A 17,626-nucleotide genomic window follows, 5' to 3' on the forward strand; every position below is an offset into this window, starting at 1 on the left:
GAGAAAGGGTATGGAACAATTTCCTAGAATAAGAATTAGGCCACCATATGAATCAATCATGGGGGCATCTTATGGATCTCGAACCAAAGATGACAAAACTTAGATCCTTGCTTTATGCCTAGCTAAGGGCGTAAAACTATAGCGCTTGTTGGGAGGCAACCCAATGAATAAAATAATATTTTATCATTTTCTATCTATTTTTGTGTGTTGACACAATTATGCTACTGTTATGATTGTGTTTTTATGTTTTAACTAGTGTTTGTGCCAAGTAAAGCCTTTAGGATTATGTTTGGTGATAGTTGATTTGATCTTATTGGAAAACAGAAACTTTTGCGCCCAGTAGTAGAATTTTAAAAAATCACAGATGCCTGATAAAAATCACAATGTAGGAAAATTGTATGTCAATCTTGTGTAATAAATTCAGAATTTTATCACGCATCTGTGATTTTTCAAAATTCTACTACTGGGTGCAAAAATTTCTGTTTTCCAACAAGATCAAATCAACTATCACCAAACATAATCCTAAAGGCTTTACTTGGCACAAACACTAACTAAAACATAAAAACACAATCATAACAGTATCATAATTGTGTCAACACACAAAAATAGATAGAAAAAGAGAAAATATTATTTTATTCATTGGGTTGCCTCCTAACAAGCTCTATCGTTTTATGCCCCTTGCTAGGCATAATGCATTTTTTTGAAAAGGAGGTTGAAACCCCTAGCCTCTGCATCAATATCATGCATACAACCATGTTTATTAATTATTAAGAGGAGTACAAAACAAAGTGAACCATAACCAAACTGTTATAAGATATGAAAGAAACATCAAAGACTAGGTCAACTTCTTCCACAGAAACGCCTTCGAGAAGGGATAATCGTCCTCACGTCATCGTCACTACATCCAGCCGAAGACAGTCTGGACAAGGATTTTCATCCTGATTGTTGACCGACCAATGAAGACCAACACCACAACAAGTAGACAACGCCTTCAACAAGATAATGACGTAGGATCTTCATCGCCGAGCCTGACCATTAAAGGCCAATACAAGAGTTTTCACCATGTATGAAATGATGTTTCAGTGATCTGATCACCGATTGATTGATAGTCACATCTGCCGATACTCCATGCCAGGCCGAAAAGGCACTGGAAAATTGGTGGGACGGCTTCGACCTAGACATCACCATGTACGTCAGGTGGCCGTCCATATCTCAATGCGGAATTAGCCGCTGCCACTCCACACCAGTGCAAGTCATACTGCGTCATCCAGCATACCATCAAAGCCGCTATGCTGGTGCTAGATGTTGGCGTATAACCACCAATGCGCCTCTCACTTATTTTTGTCTGAAACTGATGTCGGAGCCATGAATCTCCTCCTGTGATAGCTGCCGCTCTCATGCTAGAAGAAAATTCTCTTAACACTGACAACAATCGCCTATTGCGTTGCAGCCGCCGGGCCTTCATTTGCATTGCTGCGCCCTTCGAACTCTTTGTCGTGGTTGTCGAGGGCCGCCATGATGACCAACGGAGACCGCCGCCTCCGCCACCACCATGTCTAGCCCTCACAGGATACGGCCATCGTCGTTCATGCCACTGTGACGCGCGGAGGCCACCACTGCTTCCAGTGCCACCACCAGGATCTGACCATCCACGGTCTTGTAGCTGCAACGAAGAGAAGCCACCACCATCGTGACCTGTGGGGTCTGACTCCTCTCTGCTTGTCTCTCTCGTCTGAAGCACCACCTCGTGGGCGTCGGTAGTTCTCATGCGACTGCCGTATGCGGTCGCTGCATAGTCATGCTCTAGAACCATCATGTGTGTGGCCAACATGGCAACCACCGCAACATCACTTGTTGTCCAACTCGCCATTCGCGGTCGTCGTGAAGTGGTGTCGATCAAGTGCTTCCCGCCACCACCCTCCTTCCTAGGCCCGCTGCCCCAGCGTCCGTAGTACATTGGTTGTCTGCACGGCTATGTTCAGCCACGGCAGCATGCCAAGCTAAGCCTCCACCTCCAATCGCTGGCCACCTCCAGATCGAGAAGGACTGAGGGCTACAACCTCGTTTGGATCGATCTCTGCAACGTGAGGAGCACCACATGGAGGATCTCCAGCCGGAACATGGGACCAGAGGCGATCTCCTTGCCGCCGTGTACGCCCACGATGGCCATCGGAAGCTTCTTCCTGGAGGCGCTCATGGCGTGGTGGCGGAGTGGAGACATTTTGCCGGAGTCCCACAGGGTTGGGGTCGAGGCCGCAGTGTCGGCCGCCGCGCTGGCGCTGCGCCTCCTCATCAATGTTGTCGGTGTAGAGAGAAGATCTCCACCGGCTTCTCCCAAGGACGAAGAAGGGGCGATCCCCTTTTTTTGAATTAGGTGGTTCCTCAGGCGGCTCCATCACTAGGCATAATGCATAGATTTCAAGTATTGTCATCTTTAGTTTTTGCTGTAAGAGTTTTATCAAACCCGGGAGGCTCTTTACGCTTCCCATTATTCTCAGGAAAAGAGACCAGCTTAAGATCTAAAATATCCAACCGCTTATTACATAGAGTAATCAAAGTATTCACGCGATTGAGGTTTCCGCTAATATGTTTGATAGGTTCATTAGACTTTTGCAACTCAACCAAATTTTTCTGTTGATCACCCAGTTTGTCTAATATTTGAATCCCTTCTTGCGTAAAAGTAAATCCCTTTTTTGGTGGTGGAACTCCCAATATTCCCTCTATTATTTCATAGGCAGCATTAGCATCAATCTCAACAAAATTCCCTTTAGCGGCAAAATCCAAGAGTTGTCTATGATGCGTGGTTAAACCTATATAGAAATTATGAAGCAAAATCTTTGCATTGCCTTTTTATATTGCAGATGCTATAGGATTCCATTAACATATACCAAGCATCTTTCAATTTTTCTCCTTGCTTCTGTTTGAACTATAGAACTTCAAAATCCGGTGACAAAGGAGGGGTAGTCATGTTGACGAGATGACCACAACAAAAGGGAAAATAAAAAGGAAAATATTTTTGTATTTTTGTCAAAACAATTTAGAAGTGGGGAGATGAAAACGAGAGGAAAATGGCAAATAAAGTAATTTCAAGGAGACGAGAGTTTGTGCGTTGGAACCTGATAGATGTTGATGATGTCTCCCCGACAATGGTGCCAGAAATTCTTCCTGATTGCTTGTCTCTGCGTTGGTAATTCCCCGAATAGGAGAGGATGATACAACACAACAGCAGTAAGTATTTCCCTCGGTTATGAGACCAATGTTATCAATCCAGTAGGAGAACCAAGCAACACTATGTAAACAACACTTGCACACAAACCACAAAAACATGCAACCCAATGCGTAAGAGGGGTTGTCAATCCCTCCTCGGTATTGAGATAGATTAAATTGTATGAGATTGGATAAATAGATCTAGCAAACACACAAAATAAAATAAAGAAAGTAAAAGTGCAGCAAGGTATTTTTGGATTTTCGGATCAGTAGATCTAAAAACAATATGATAGGAAATAGACACGGGGGCCATAGATTTGACTAGAGGTTTCTCCCAAGAAATAACATACAATGGTTAAACAAATTACTGTTGGGCAATTGATAGAAGAGCAAATAGTTATGATGATATCCAAGGCAATGATCATGTATATAGGCATACGTCCAAGATAGTAGACCGAAGGATTCTGCATCTACTACTATTACTCCACACATCGACCGCTATCCAACATGCATCTAGTGTATTAAGTTCATGAAAAAATGGAGTATTGCAATAAGAACGATGACATGATGTCGACAAGATCTATTATGTAGTAATATACCCCATCTTTTTATCCTTAATGGAAACGATACGTGCGTGTCATGTCTCCTTCAGTCACTGAGATTGAGCATCGCAAGATCGAGCCCATCACAAAGCACCTCTTCCCATGGCAAGAAAAATCAATCTAGTTAGCCAAACCAAAGCAATGTTTCGGAGAAGAAACACGAGGCTATAACAATCATGCATAAGAGAGTTCAACAAAGACTCAAATAATATTCATGGATAGAACTGATCATAAAACTCAGAATTCATCGGATCCCAACAAACACACCACGAAAAGTCATTACATAAAATAAATCTCCAGGAACATTGAGGAGAACATTATTAAAGATCAAAAAGAGAGAAGAAGCCATTTAGCTGCTACCTACAGACCCGTAGGTCTGTGGTGAACTATTCACGCATCAACGAAGGGGCAAGGCTGATGACGAAGAACCCTTCCGTGATCGTTGACCCCTCCTGTAGAGTGCCGGAGAAGGCCTCTAGATTGGATCTCGTGGTTCTAGAACTTGCGACGGCTAGAATTGTGTTTCGTCGACTCCCCTAGGGTTTGGGGGATTTTAGAGTATTCATAGAGCTGATAGTCGGTGGAGAAGCCTCCTATGGCCCCACTACCCACTAGGGCGTGCCTGGGCCTTCTGGCGTGCCCTGGTGCCTAGTGGGCCCATGGGCTTCCTTTGGAGCACTTCCTTGGCTCCCTGGGTGTCTTCTGTTTGCAAAAATATCTCCAAAAAGTTTCTTGGCATTTGGACTTCGTTTGGTATTGATATTATGCAAAGTGATGAACAAGGAGAAAACAAGTGGCATTGGGCACTATGTCAATAGGTTAGTCCCAAAAAATGATATAAAGTTGCTAGTAAATGAGTATAAAACATCCAAGAATGATACTTTAATAGCGTGGAACAATAAAAAATTCTAGATACGTTGGAGACGTATCAACGGTGTTGTTGATGATGAACTCCTTGCTCTTGTGCTTCAAATGATAGTCCCCCCAACACTCAAACACTCTCACAGATTTGGCTTTGGTGGATGAGAGGAATGAATGGAAAGCAACTTCAGACGTGGGTCGCGCGTTGTGGCCCAGTGAAGCCGACCCACTTATTTTTCTACCCACGCAGCTGTGAAAGTTCTATTTTCCGCACTTGGCGACAAATAGTTGAAGTTTCGCACAAGACAACCAATAATGGGCTGGTCTATTTTTATTTTTTTCTGTGTTTTACTTATATTTTTATTCTTCTTTCACTATGTCCTTTTTTCCTTCCAAGTATAATTTTCTTTTAGAATTTATTTCGTAAACTAAAAATTCTCAAGAAACTTTAAGAATTAAAAAATAAACAAAATTTGGAAAATATTCTAAATTTCAAAATTTTGTTGCTATTTTAAAAAATATTTGGAACTTGCAAAAATTGCCCATTTTTAAAGTAATTATTGTTTTTCCAAAATTGTTCAAGATTTCTAAAAAGAAAATGGCATTTCAGAAATTCTCCAAATTTGAAAAATATTAATTTTTTACTGAAATTTTAAAAATTAAAAATAATGTTCGTGTATAAAAGATACACATCTCTACTCTTATAAAAACAGAGTTGGTGATGATGGTGTGCCTGCCATCCTGCAATATAGGCCATCTGATTTATATCTGACGGATAGGAAGGAAACTATGCAATTTTGCTAAAAAATACCCACACCCCTCTTCACATTTGCAAATAAGGCCTTCCCTCATTTATCCTTTTCTCTCACAAGATAAACTACTCATATAAATGCATCTTGATGTTCCATGCAATGCATGGGCATCTTGCTAGTTTTCTAAAAATCTTATGAATTTTCAACACATGTTCCCGTTTTAAAAAAATGTTCACAAATTCAAATAATATTCATGTTTATATAAAAAGTTGGTGTTTTCAAAAAATGTTTGTGAATTTTAAAAGATGTTCCCTTTAATATTTTGGTCGTATTTTTTCGTAAGTGTACATAATTTTCAAAAAAATGTTCAGGATTTAAAAAATTGTTCATGTTTCCTAGAATATTCAGAAACTTCATACCCTAAAATCATCTCAATTGAAAGGATTGAAAGGAAGAGTAGATTGAATAATTCACGGGCCTTCTCTGGCGTACGATGACGTAGCAAAACTCTTAAATGCCCTCGATCAATGAATGAAAAAATTGCAGATTGATTGCTTCACACGCGGCGAAACTGAGAAACTAAATGTTGCTTTTTGTCTGCACATAGGGTTTTGCTTGCACATATAATTCTCACCGACTTTAAATGCATACTATTTTATCTCCTGTTGCAACGCACGGGCTTATGTGCTAGTAAATGAGTATAAAACATCCAAGAATGATACTTTAATAGCATTGGACAATAAAAAATTATAGATATGTTGATGATGAACTCTTTGCTCTTGTGTTTCAAATGATAGTCTCCCCAACACTCAAACACTCTCTCACATATTTGGCTTTGGTGCATGAGAGGAATGAATGGAAAGCAACTTGGGAAAGGCTAGAAATCAAGGTTCAAATGGTTGGATTGGAATCTCTTGATCTCAACACATGAGTATGTGGTTCTCTTCTCAGAAAATGAGTAGTGGAAGTTGTTCGCTCTGATGGATCTCTCTATTTGAGTAAGTGGTGGTGGAGGGGTATAAATAGGAAACACCAAAAATCCAACTGTTACAAGTCTTTGACCCAACTTAGTGACACTGACATGAAAATCTCGGTGACCGACTAGTGTAAAAGACTTGACTGTTAGGGCTTTTCGGTGAGACCAAACAGAACATCTCGGTGAGATCAAAGTGTAATGGCTAGGGCAAGGCCTCGTTTCGGAAATTCCGATCGGTTCATCTTGGTGATTCCGAAATGAAGCAAGTTCTTCACAGAAACTTGGTCAGGGCATCTTGGTGAGACCGAGATCCATTTCGGCTGTTTAGAAGTGTTAGGGTGGGCATGTGGTAGTGTATGGTTCATCTCGGTGGGTCCAGATGGGAATATTTTGGTGGGACCGAGATGGATATTTAGGGTTTTGGATATGTGTGAAGTGAAGTAGTTGAGGGTTTTGGAGCAATACCACTAAGCACTTGAGCAATTGAGTCGTGATCAAAACATCATCCCCTTTTAATAGTATTGGATTTCCTATGGACTCAATGTGATAATGGATCACTTAACAAAAAATATCGAGTCTTGGAGCTCTGCCAATCTTTGTCCTTCGCATTTTGAGGGGTCCACATTCACTAGTCCCTGCCATGCCAATCATTGATCTTCTCTGAAATCTATTATCAATGTGCGTTAGATCAATGATTTATATGTTTTTATTAATTACCAAAACCACTCGGGGATTAGTTGCGCTTTCACTTCTTAAATCTAGTCCGGCCAAGAGGCCACATATTGCCCCGCCCGAGCCCCCAGTCCATCCGGAGGGCTTCTCGATATAGACAGGTGGGGTTTTGTTATGCTTCCCTTGGAGTGGTGATGTCACCATGATCGCCGCACCAACTGTTCTGCAAAAAAGGAGAGAAATATCTGTTTCGTTTTGTGCAGGGTGACACTTCGGGTTCGTTCATCTATAATAGAGGGAAATGGAGGGTTTCAAACCCTACTCTACTTTGGCTCATTGCATCTCCTTGGTTTATTTCCAAACCCTTTGATGCACCGCCACCGTGCCTAGTTTTGTCCCTCCGCTGCGCCCCACCCCTTCGCCGCTGATGGCTAGGTCAAGGAGTGAGAAAGGAGAGCGGGCTCTTCACCAAGAATCGTTCCCGAGCGCTACTAGTGAGAAATGGAAGCGGTCTGCCCCCATGGGGGAGGTGAAAACAACGCGTGCCACCCCCAAGTCCACTGGGAAGTGGTTGCCCTCCGCGATCACGGAAGGTGAGATCCAAGGATACAAAGATGATCTCCTCATGCCGGCGAATCTAAGCGTACGACTCCCGACCGGAGAGGTCCCACTGAGCCCCCACTACAAAAAATACACTTCCGTGATGATGCATGTTTGTCACAGCAGGTCACGTTTTCTGTCATGCATGTACATCCATGACGATTTTATGACAGAATCAAGATAGTCATACCTATGTTGTCATAGAAGTGTTCCATGACAATACCAAAATTATCATCATGGAAGTTTCCACTTCCATGACGATAAATGGCGCGTCATGGAAGTGCTTTCGTCAAAGGTAACTGACATGTGGCATCCATCATAACGGGTCACCGTTAAGCTACCGGGTTCTGTTTTGGATCGTATAACCCGTTAACAGCCCGGACCAATGGGGATTTTCCACGTGTACAATTCTCAATGGCCAGAGGAACCACGTGTCGGCTCAGGGTTGGGACAGATGTCATCCACTCATTGGACGGGAGACGCCTATGATACGTCGACACGTGGCATGGCCCAACAGAGGCCCATTCAGGTGAAAAGGCCGGCCTGTTTGACTTGGTCAAAAGGTAGCGGGCTGGCCCACGGAAAGCCTGTTAACGGCCTGTTCGCATATAGCCCATTTACAGCCCACTAACTCATGGCCCGTTATGGCCTATCTAAATTGGGCCCAGTAGCGTCAGTTGGGCCGTCCAATATGATTCCTGCCCATTGTAACTTCTGGCCCATGTATGGCCCATGACGTCTTTCGGCCCATACGAGGCCCTTTGTAACTCTTGGCCCATGAAAGGCCCATGTTGAAACTGGCCCGTAATGAACAATGTAATGCTTTACACCCATTAATGGCCCATTATTCCGTTGGGCTGTTTCTAGCCCGTGTTACCTTTCGGCCTTCTAAGGGCCCATTTATTCTTGGGCTCATTTCAAGCAATCGGTTACTTACGGCCCGTTACTGGCATGTTCTGCTTGTGGGCCAAATTCAACCCATGGTTATAGCCGGCCCGTTAACCCGTTGGGCTGTTTTCATAGCGTCATCAAATACATCCCATTAACGACCCATCATGCCTGCCGATAGAATTAAGCCCGTTATACGTTTCAGCCTATTAATGGCCCATTATGGTCGAGCCATAAACACACGATTTACACTCTAGCCCGTTTACGGCCAATTTTGCGGACCGTTATTGGTCCACAAATGGCCCTTATAAGGCCCATTGATTATACGGCTCATCGAGGGCCCATGGATTCTATGGCCCGTAGGAGGCCCATGGTCACTACAACAGGTAGCAGGACCATGGTTACAACGGTCCGTATGTTGCCCATGGTTATTGTGGTTAGTTATAAAAAATAGGTTATTGTGGCCACTAGAAAAACGTGGAAAAAGAATTGCAGTGACTGCAAGCAAACAACTAAACAAGACAATAAGGAAATAAATAAGCAAGCAACTAACGCTAGGCTATTATGGCTATTACACATATTACATCCACTGGCATCAAAGTTCATCACCAGTGCAAATATAGGGAACAAACCAGCATATCACATACACTGGTTGTCAAAGTTGGTGACCAGTGCAACTAAACGCCACAACAAAACAATTCCAGAACTGAAACCACTTCGGAAGAGCTCAAGAAACAATATCCTGGGTACCCAACATCCTGGCAAGATGCTTAGCAAGCTTATTAACTTTCTCTTATTTGGTGCTTAAATCCTCCAGCGCTTGCTGTTGCACCAGAAAGTATGCATCTGAATTCTGTAGGGACTTCCTTGGTCCTTCGGCTTCATGCCGCAACACAACTGATCGATGTCTTTCAACTTGAAGTTGAGACTCAAGAAGACGAACTGATTCAGGCAGCGAGTTTGAAGAGCTTGTGCCAGCAGTAGTGGCCAGTAACTCGAACACTACATCAAGACAAGACTTTTGGGTTGTTTCACTGTCGTCAAGATAGTTTTTATCAGCTTTCTTGGAGACCAATAGGGTTGTCTCACTATCTTGAACCTTATTTGCATTACTTCCTTTACCATTGCATAACGGGGTACTCTTCTCCAATATTTTGTCTGCATTCTAAAAGAGAAACAAGCAGACACATCACAGGTTTACCATGTTGTGTATGAAACTCATTTTGGTAAATCAGTTCAATAGTAAAGTGGACATGAAACAAACATATATATATGTACCATGGTCACTGTGTGGTCTATATCATTCTAGTTTTTGTTGCCAAATCAAGATAGAGACACAGTTCAAATAATATTTGTTTAAGATAAAGCAGCATAGACAGAATATAAGTGTGGGAAACTACACAACAATAACAACACTTGTAATGTGCATGACATGAGAACATAATTGTTTATTCAATTGAAACTGAAATCAACATAGAGAAAGTTACAACAACAAACCAGTTAAAGAAACAGGTTTAAAACATACCTGTTGCGCCATTGGAGTTTCAATTCCATCCTTCAAATTTGAAAATAGTTGGTATGAGTAAATACAGTGATGCAAGAGCAAAGGAGTATGAACCATAGCTACATAACTTGACTTGAGAACAATTCTTCTTCTGCTTTAAGCATTGAGTTGGGGTTCGAGTGGTGGTCCTCGTGCTTTGGGCACTGCAGTTGCCTTACTAGCTGCTCGTGTCTGGGTGATATGTGGTGGAGACATTGCTGCGTCAATTGGAACTGGGTTACTATGTGCTGGGGTTGGGGTCAGAAGGGGTGGAGCTGGTTCTGTGTCCAACTGGGTAGGGGTACAATATGCGAGAGTCTAGGTTATGTGTGGTGGGGCTGGTTCTTGGGCAAGTACAACCGTGGTTCTATCTGCATCGACTGGTAGCACTATCTTTTCTAAAGACCACGTTGTTACTCCTTTAGATACTGCCATCACCCCCTCTAATTCAAATGGCTGATAAACAAGAAAAGTAATTGAATGTACAAACATTGTATGGTAGAAAGGTGCAATGCATAGTGGGGAATAAAAGAGGGCATGAAATAATTCACATTTATGTTGTCTATCCAAACAGGATAGCATGGCATAGTTTTGCATATATGATGGCTAACTAAACACGATAACATGACACAATTTGACATATATGATGGCTAACTAAACAGGATAGAAAAACATAATTCAAAATATGATGACTATCTAAACAGGATGACATGATATAACTATATGATGTGTTTATTAGATAGGTTGGCATGCCATAATTCACATACATGCCGCCTATGGAAACATGGTAGCATGATATAATTCACGAATAGAATGACATAATTCAAAATATGATGACTGTAAACACTAAACAAGATGAGATGATATAACTATGTGATGTCTTTGTTAAATGGGTTGGCATGCCATAATTCAGATAGATGTTGTCTATGTAAACATGATGGCATGATATAATTCAATTATATTATTTATATACTAAGCAAGTAAGCAGATGTCAATCGCATATATGATGTAAAAACTAAGAAATGCAAGATAACATATGCATGATATGAGTAATATAACACTGCCAAGTTTGAGCATAGACCTCGGGAGGGAAATAGGATTGGTCGTCTGTCTCTGAATCCTCCTCTAAGGAGCTATCTGTAACCAGCAAGATGTCTGCTTCATCAGGTAGCATTGTCTGCTCTGAAGACCTTGTTTTCACTCCAGATACTTCCATCACCGCTTCAAATGGTTGATGCACAGGAAGAGTAGTTGAATATACAAATGTTGTCGACAAATGTAATACATAATACAAAAAGGATAGCATGATATAATTCACATATATGATGATTGGCTAAACAACATGGCATTGCATAATTCACATATATAATGCCTTGCAACAAGATATCATTGCATAATTCACATATATAATGTCTTGCAACAAGATGGCATTGCATAATTCACATATATGGTAATTAGACACTAAAAAGGTGGCATTCACACAAAGCATGTCTAAACTAAGCAAATGACATAGCAATGCGAGACACCATACGCACAATATGAGCAACATAACCCTGCCAAGTTAGAGCATACACCTCGGGGGGGATAGGATTGGTCATCTATCTCTGAATCCTCCTCTGAGGAGCTATCCATAACCAGTGAGATATGCGCTTCATCAGATAGCATAGTCTGCTCTGAAGACCTTGTTTTCACTCCAGATTTTTCCATCACCATGTCAAATGGCTAATGCACACGAAGAGTAGTTGAATGTACTAACATTATTGACAAATGTAATACGTAATGAAAAAAGGATGGCATGATATAATTCACATATAAAATGACTAGCTAAGCAGGATGGCATTGCAAAATTCACATATGTGATGCCTAGCTAAACAAGACAACATTGCATAATTCACATGTACGATAAAGAAACTAAACAGATGGCATTCACACAAAGCATGTCTAAACTAAGTAGATGACATATTTGATGTATAAAGTAAGCAATGCAAGGCACCATATGCATGATATGACCAACATCAGCATGCCAAGTTAGAGTGAAGACCTCAGGGGTGAAATAGGAGTGGTTTGCTCCTTCTGAATCCCCCTCAGAACATTTATCTTCCTCTTGATTACAATCTGAAATGGGTGGAGGGGGGTTGGCTTTGCGCCCACCATGGAGCGACGTCTGCATAAAATTTTATTGCCACACAAGGCTCGTCTCTTTTGCTCTACATGTTCAGTTCCATTGTGTGCAATAACTGACCTGCATAGGAATAAAACATAGTGAGATTATGTAAGGACTGCATGCAGAAATCCAGAGTGATGGTAGCAACCTGTGGATAGACCCAAAGCCAATGATAGAAGGCAGATAATGGCTTCAGTTAAAAATACAAATAATGGCTTCTTTACTGTTTGTTTCCTACCCAACATGAAACTCATAGTAGACACCATAGATTAACTAGATAGTAGACATATACTATTGATTGCAGCCCCGATATGTACCCCACAACCATTTAAAAACTCAAGTTTGAGCATTAGTTTGGAGCTGACTCAGAGTCTAATTGGTGAACAGGATGATAAAGTAGCATGTAATATTAAGCGATGCATAACGTAAGCAGACACGAAAGAGTGCGACCTCTCTTGTAGACCCGTGTAGTCCTCGAGGTCATCTGCTCAGTTGATGATGGTAATGCAGTTGTCATGGCTGCCGGCGGCGGGGAAGAAGATCTAAGGTGGCGAAAGATAGTCTGGAGGGTGGATCCCTGCTATGGTGGACCCTTCTGTTGTTGGAGCAGCTGAGCTGGGATGGATGACGGCACAGCAGGAGCAGGAAAAACCACACAAAGTTTTCTTTGACAACTATCTGTAACAGAAGTAATTCTGTAAGGGCTCGTTTGAAAATGAGGATTCTAACAATGTGGGGATAGGAAACACATAGTAATAGGATAGGAATGCATGTGCAAAACAAAGAATTTAAAATCACATGATTTCTGTCAGTCTGGGTGTTTGGTTCACAGAAATTGGAAGGCCACAGGAATGCAAAGAAGCATGGTCAAATTAATTCAAACCACGAGAAAATGTACAATTATAATGCTATTATGCTAATATCACTTAGTCTTGTTCTTCATGAATAGGAATTTGAAAAGGAGGTCCAAGTGGATATGAAAATCCTACGGTTTTTCTTTGAAAGAGACACCAAAGGAACAAATCCTATAGTTTTCATTTGCTCCATTCCTTTGAACCAAATGCATTAATAGTAGTACCATAGGAAACTTTCCAATTCCTATGTTTTCCTTCACTTTCAACCACTGGCAATTCTAGTAGGCAGGCTTGAACACGCAAGAGCCTACACTCCAAAAATGTTTTTGTGCTACTTGTACTACTTTGGACCCATGCCACTTCCCTATTAATTGAACTCCTAGGCCCATCTACACATGCACAACTCAAATGCGCAGAAATAATAATGATGGCTTTTGAGAGAGTCCATCATGGATATATAAGTTGTTTGGAACCTCACTGCTTGTTATATATTTGAAACTAATCGTATTTCACGTTACTATGTGTGCTCAGTGGAAAATATATATAACATGTCGAGTAAAAAAACGATGCAACAAGTGTACAACCTCTTTGGCGAAGCCATGTCGATATTAGCATCATTGGGTTGGTCGCTGAGGATACTGCGGCTGATGTGGCAGTTGGGGGAGGGGAAGAAGATCTTAGGCGCCTGGAGATGGAGCCAAGGGTACTGCTGCACTGTGATGGAGGGTTTCGTCATTGGAGCAGCTCCGGTGAGGTGTACGACGGCGAGGCTGAAGCAGGACAAGAGAGACAATGTTAACCTAAAGTGGTATTCTAATAGCATCTCCAGTAGAGGATGTAAAATACATAACCAAAAAGCACTAGATGTAAAATACATCAACCGCTCATCTCTGAACTTAACTGTTGAAACTGTATTTAACTGTCGAAACTGAATTTTACTGTCGACATTGAATTTTGCTATTGAAACTGAATGTTACTGTCGAAACTAAATGCACTAGTAGCAGAAAAGTCGTGCACTAATAGTTTAGGCCGCTTGAGCACTAGTCGTAGAGTAGCAGTGATCTAAATCAGTAGCCACTCCTACCATACTACTAGAGAGCAGCTGGGGCAGAGCAGCAGCAGCGCCCAGAGCAGCAGCGCGTGCGAGAGCCGGGGCAGCTGGTCATGTAGCAGCATCTCGGGTAGCAGCAGCAGGAGCACGAGTGAGAGCCAGAGCTGCTCCTTGTGCAGCAGCAGCTCGAGCAAGAGTAGATTAGCAGCGCAAGCAAGAGCAAGAGCATCACCACGAGCAACAGCCAGAGCAGACCAGGCAGAGGACCGAGATCAAGAGCAAGAGCAGCAGCGCGAGCAAGAGCCAGAGCAGACCAGGCAGGGGACCGAGAGCAAGAGTAGAGCAACAGCGTGAGCGAGCAGCAGCAGCAGGACCAATGAGAGCCAGAGTAGCAGTAGCAGCTCCGACTGATGTAGACGTCACCACCGAGGGAGCGACGCGGTGGAGGAAGTGGCCTGCGCTGCCGCTGTAGATGGAGCCACGCCATGGCGGGGACCGAGCGCCGGCAGCACTGTGAGGTCGAATCAAGAATAAAATACAGCGATTAGTGTAGTATCTCTTTGGTGGTGCCGATTAGGCCTCAGCTTCATCTGAGGAATCGGTGATGGTGCTGCTCTTTTGGTGGTGCGGGTGAAGATGGCGCTATGTGAATGGAGGTGGCGCGAGAGACGAGGGGGCGTCGGGGCAGCTCCTTAGAGGCGGAGGTCGGGGTGGCTGAACCGGCGGGACGACGAGATTGATGATGGATCCTCATCCGGTGCGGTGGATGAATGATGCGGCTTGAACTACGTTGGTATTTTCCCAAGGAGGAAGGGATGATGCAGCACAACTACGATAGGTATTTCCCTCAGTGATGAGACCAAGGTTATCGAACTAGTAGGAGAACCACGCAACACCATGTAAACAACTCCTGCACTATGACGCCCCTGATTTGACCGTACACTAATCATACACGCAAACATGTACGATCAAGATCAGGGACTCACGGGAAGATATCACAACACAACTCTACAAATAAAATAAGTCATACAAGCATCATATTACAAGCCAGGGGCCTCGAGGGCTCGAATACAAGAGCTCGATCACAGACGAGTCAGCGGAAGCAACAATATCTGAATACAAACATAAGTTAAACAAGTTTTCCTTAAGAAGGCTAGCACAAACTGGGATACAGATCGAAAGAGGCGCAGACCTCCTACCCGGGATCCTCCTAAACTACTCCTGGTCGTCGTCAGCGGCCTGCACATAGTAGTAGGCACCTCCAGAGTAGTAGGAGTCGTCATCGACGGTTGCGTCTGGCTCCGGGACTCCATCGTCTGGTCGCAACAATCGGGTATAGAAAGGGGGGAAAAGGGGGAGCAAAGCAACCATGAGTACTCATCCAAAGTACTCGCAAGCAAGGAGCTACACTATATATGTATGCATTGGTATCAAATGGAAAAGGGGTATCATATGTGGACTGAACTGCAGAATGCTGGAATAAGGGGGAATAGCTAGTCCTATCGAAGTCTACGCTTCTGGCCACCTCCATCTTGCAGCATGTAGAAGAGAGTAGATGGTAAGTTCACCAAGTAGCATCGCATAGCATAATCCTACCCGGCGATCCTCCCCTCGTCGCCCTGTTAGAGAGTGATCACCGGGTTGTATCTGGCACTTGGAAGGGTGTGTTTTATTAAGTATCCGGTTATAGTTGTCATAAGTTCAAGGTACAACTCCAAGTCGTCCTGTTACCGAAGATCACGGCTATTCGAATAGATTAATTTCCCTGCAGGGGTGCACCACATTTCCCAACACGCTCGATCCCCTTTGTCCGGACACACTTTCCTAGGTCATGTCCGGCCTCGGAAGATCAAAACGTCGCAACCCCACCTAGGCACAATAGAGAGGTCAGCACACCGGTCTAAATCCTATGGCCCAGGGGTCTAGGCCCATCACCCATTGCACACCTGCACGTTGCGTATGTGGCCGGCGAGCAGACCTAGCCTCCCTTATACAAGAGCAGGTGTTCCAGTCCAACCGGCGCCCACCGCTCAGTCGCTGATGTCACGAAGGCTTCGGCTGATACCACGACGTTGAGTGCCCATAACTGTTCCCGCGTAGTTGGTTAGAGCGTATAGGCCAGTGGCCAGACTCAGATCAAATACCCAGATCTCGTTAAGCGTATTATTTTGAAATAACCGCGGACGCTGACCAGGGTCAGGCCCACCTCTCTCCTAGGCGGTCTCAACCTGCCCTGTCGCTCCGCCACAAAGATCCACTCAGAGGGCCGTCGGGACAAACGTCCTTTCGGACCCAATCCGTGAATCACTCGTAGGTACTCTATGAGCCGACCCGACTTTAGTCACCACAGGTATCATATAATATGTATAAGTATATACCCATGATTACCTCCCGAGTGATCACGGCCCGATAGTATAGCATGGCAGACGGACAAGAATGTAGGGCCACTGATGATAAACTAGCATCCTATACTAAGCATTTAGGATTGCAGGTAATGTATCAATAACTGTAGCAACAATGACAGGTTATGCATCAGAATAGGATTTACGGAAAGCAATAACATGCTACACTACTCTAATGTAAGCAGTAGAGGGAAGAGTAGGCGATATCTGGTGATCAAGAGGGGGGGCTTGCCTGGTTGCTCTGGCAAGAAGGAGGGGTCGTCAACACCATAGTCAATCAGGGGTACCGGCAGCGGTCTCGGGGTCTATCGGAAAGAAGTAACAGAGGGGGAACACAATAAATAACAGAGCAAACAAAGTAACACAAAGCATAACATGGCAATGCGCGGTGCTAGGGGTGACCTAACACAGTATGAGGTGATACCGGTGAAGGCGAGAAACATCCGGGAAAATATCCCCGATGTTTTGGGTTTTCGGACAGATGAATAGAAAGGGGAAAGTTGCGTGTTCGCTATGCTATGGATGCGTGGTGGATAAACGGGCTGCGTATTCAAATTCTGCTCGTCGTTCTGAGCAACTTTCATGTACAAAGTTTTTCCATCCGAGCTACGGTTTATTTTATATTGATTTTAAAAGATTTAAATCATTTTTAGCATTTATTTAATTATTTTAGTTCAACATTATCCAGAATAATTCATGCTGACGTCAGCATGACATCAGCAGTCAACGTTGACCGTTGACCTGGTCAACCTGACAGGCGGGTCCCACCTGTCAGCGACTGTTTGACTAATTAACAGTAGTTAATTAGGTTAACTAGTTACTAGTAAAGGTGCTCGTGCGTTGCACCGGGAGAAACGATCCACGCACACAAATGTAATTTTGCACCGGAAGAAACGATCCACACACACGATCATGTAATTTGTGAACGCATTGCTTCCGCTGATGTAATCGCCTTGTCGGTTTAAGTATAGTTATGCCCTTCACTATGGAGCAAGAGCCAGACTCCAAGCTCTCCTTGTGCATCACTGACGGGTGTCGGTGAGTCGAACAAGGC

The sequence above is a fragment of the Triticum dicoccoides genome, chromosome 4A (genome assembly GCF_002162155.2).
Source record: "Triticum dicoccoides isolate Atlit2015 ecotype Zavitan chromosome 4A, WEW_v2.0, whole genome shotgun sequence".
NCBI lineage: Eukaryota > Viridiplantae > Streptophyta > Magnoliopsida > Poales > Poaceae > Triticum > Triticum dicoccoides.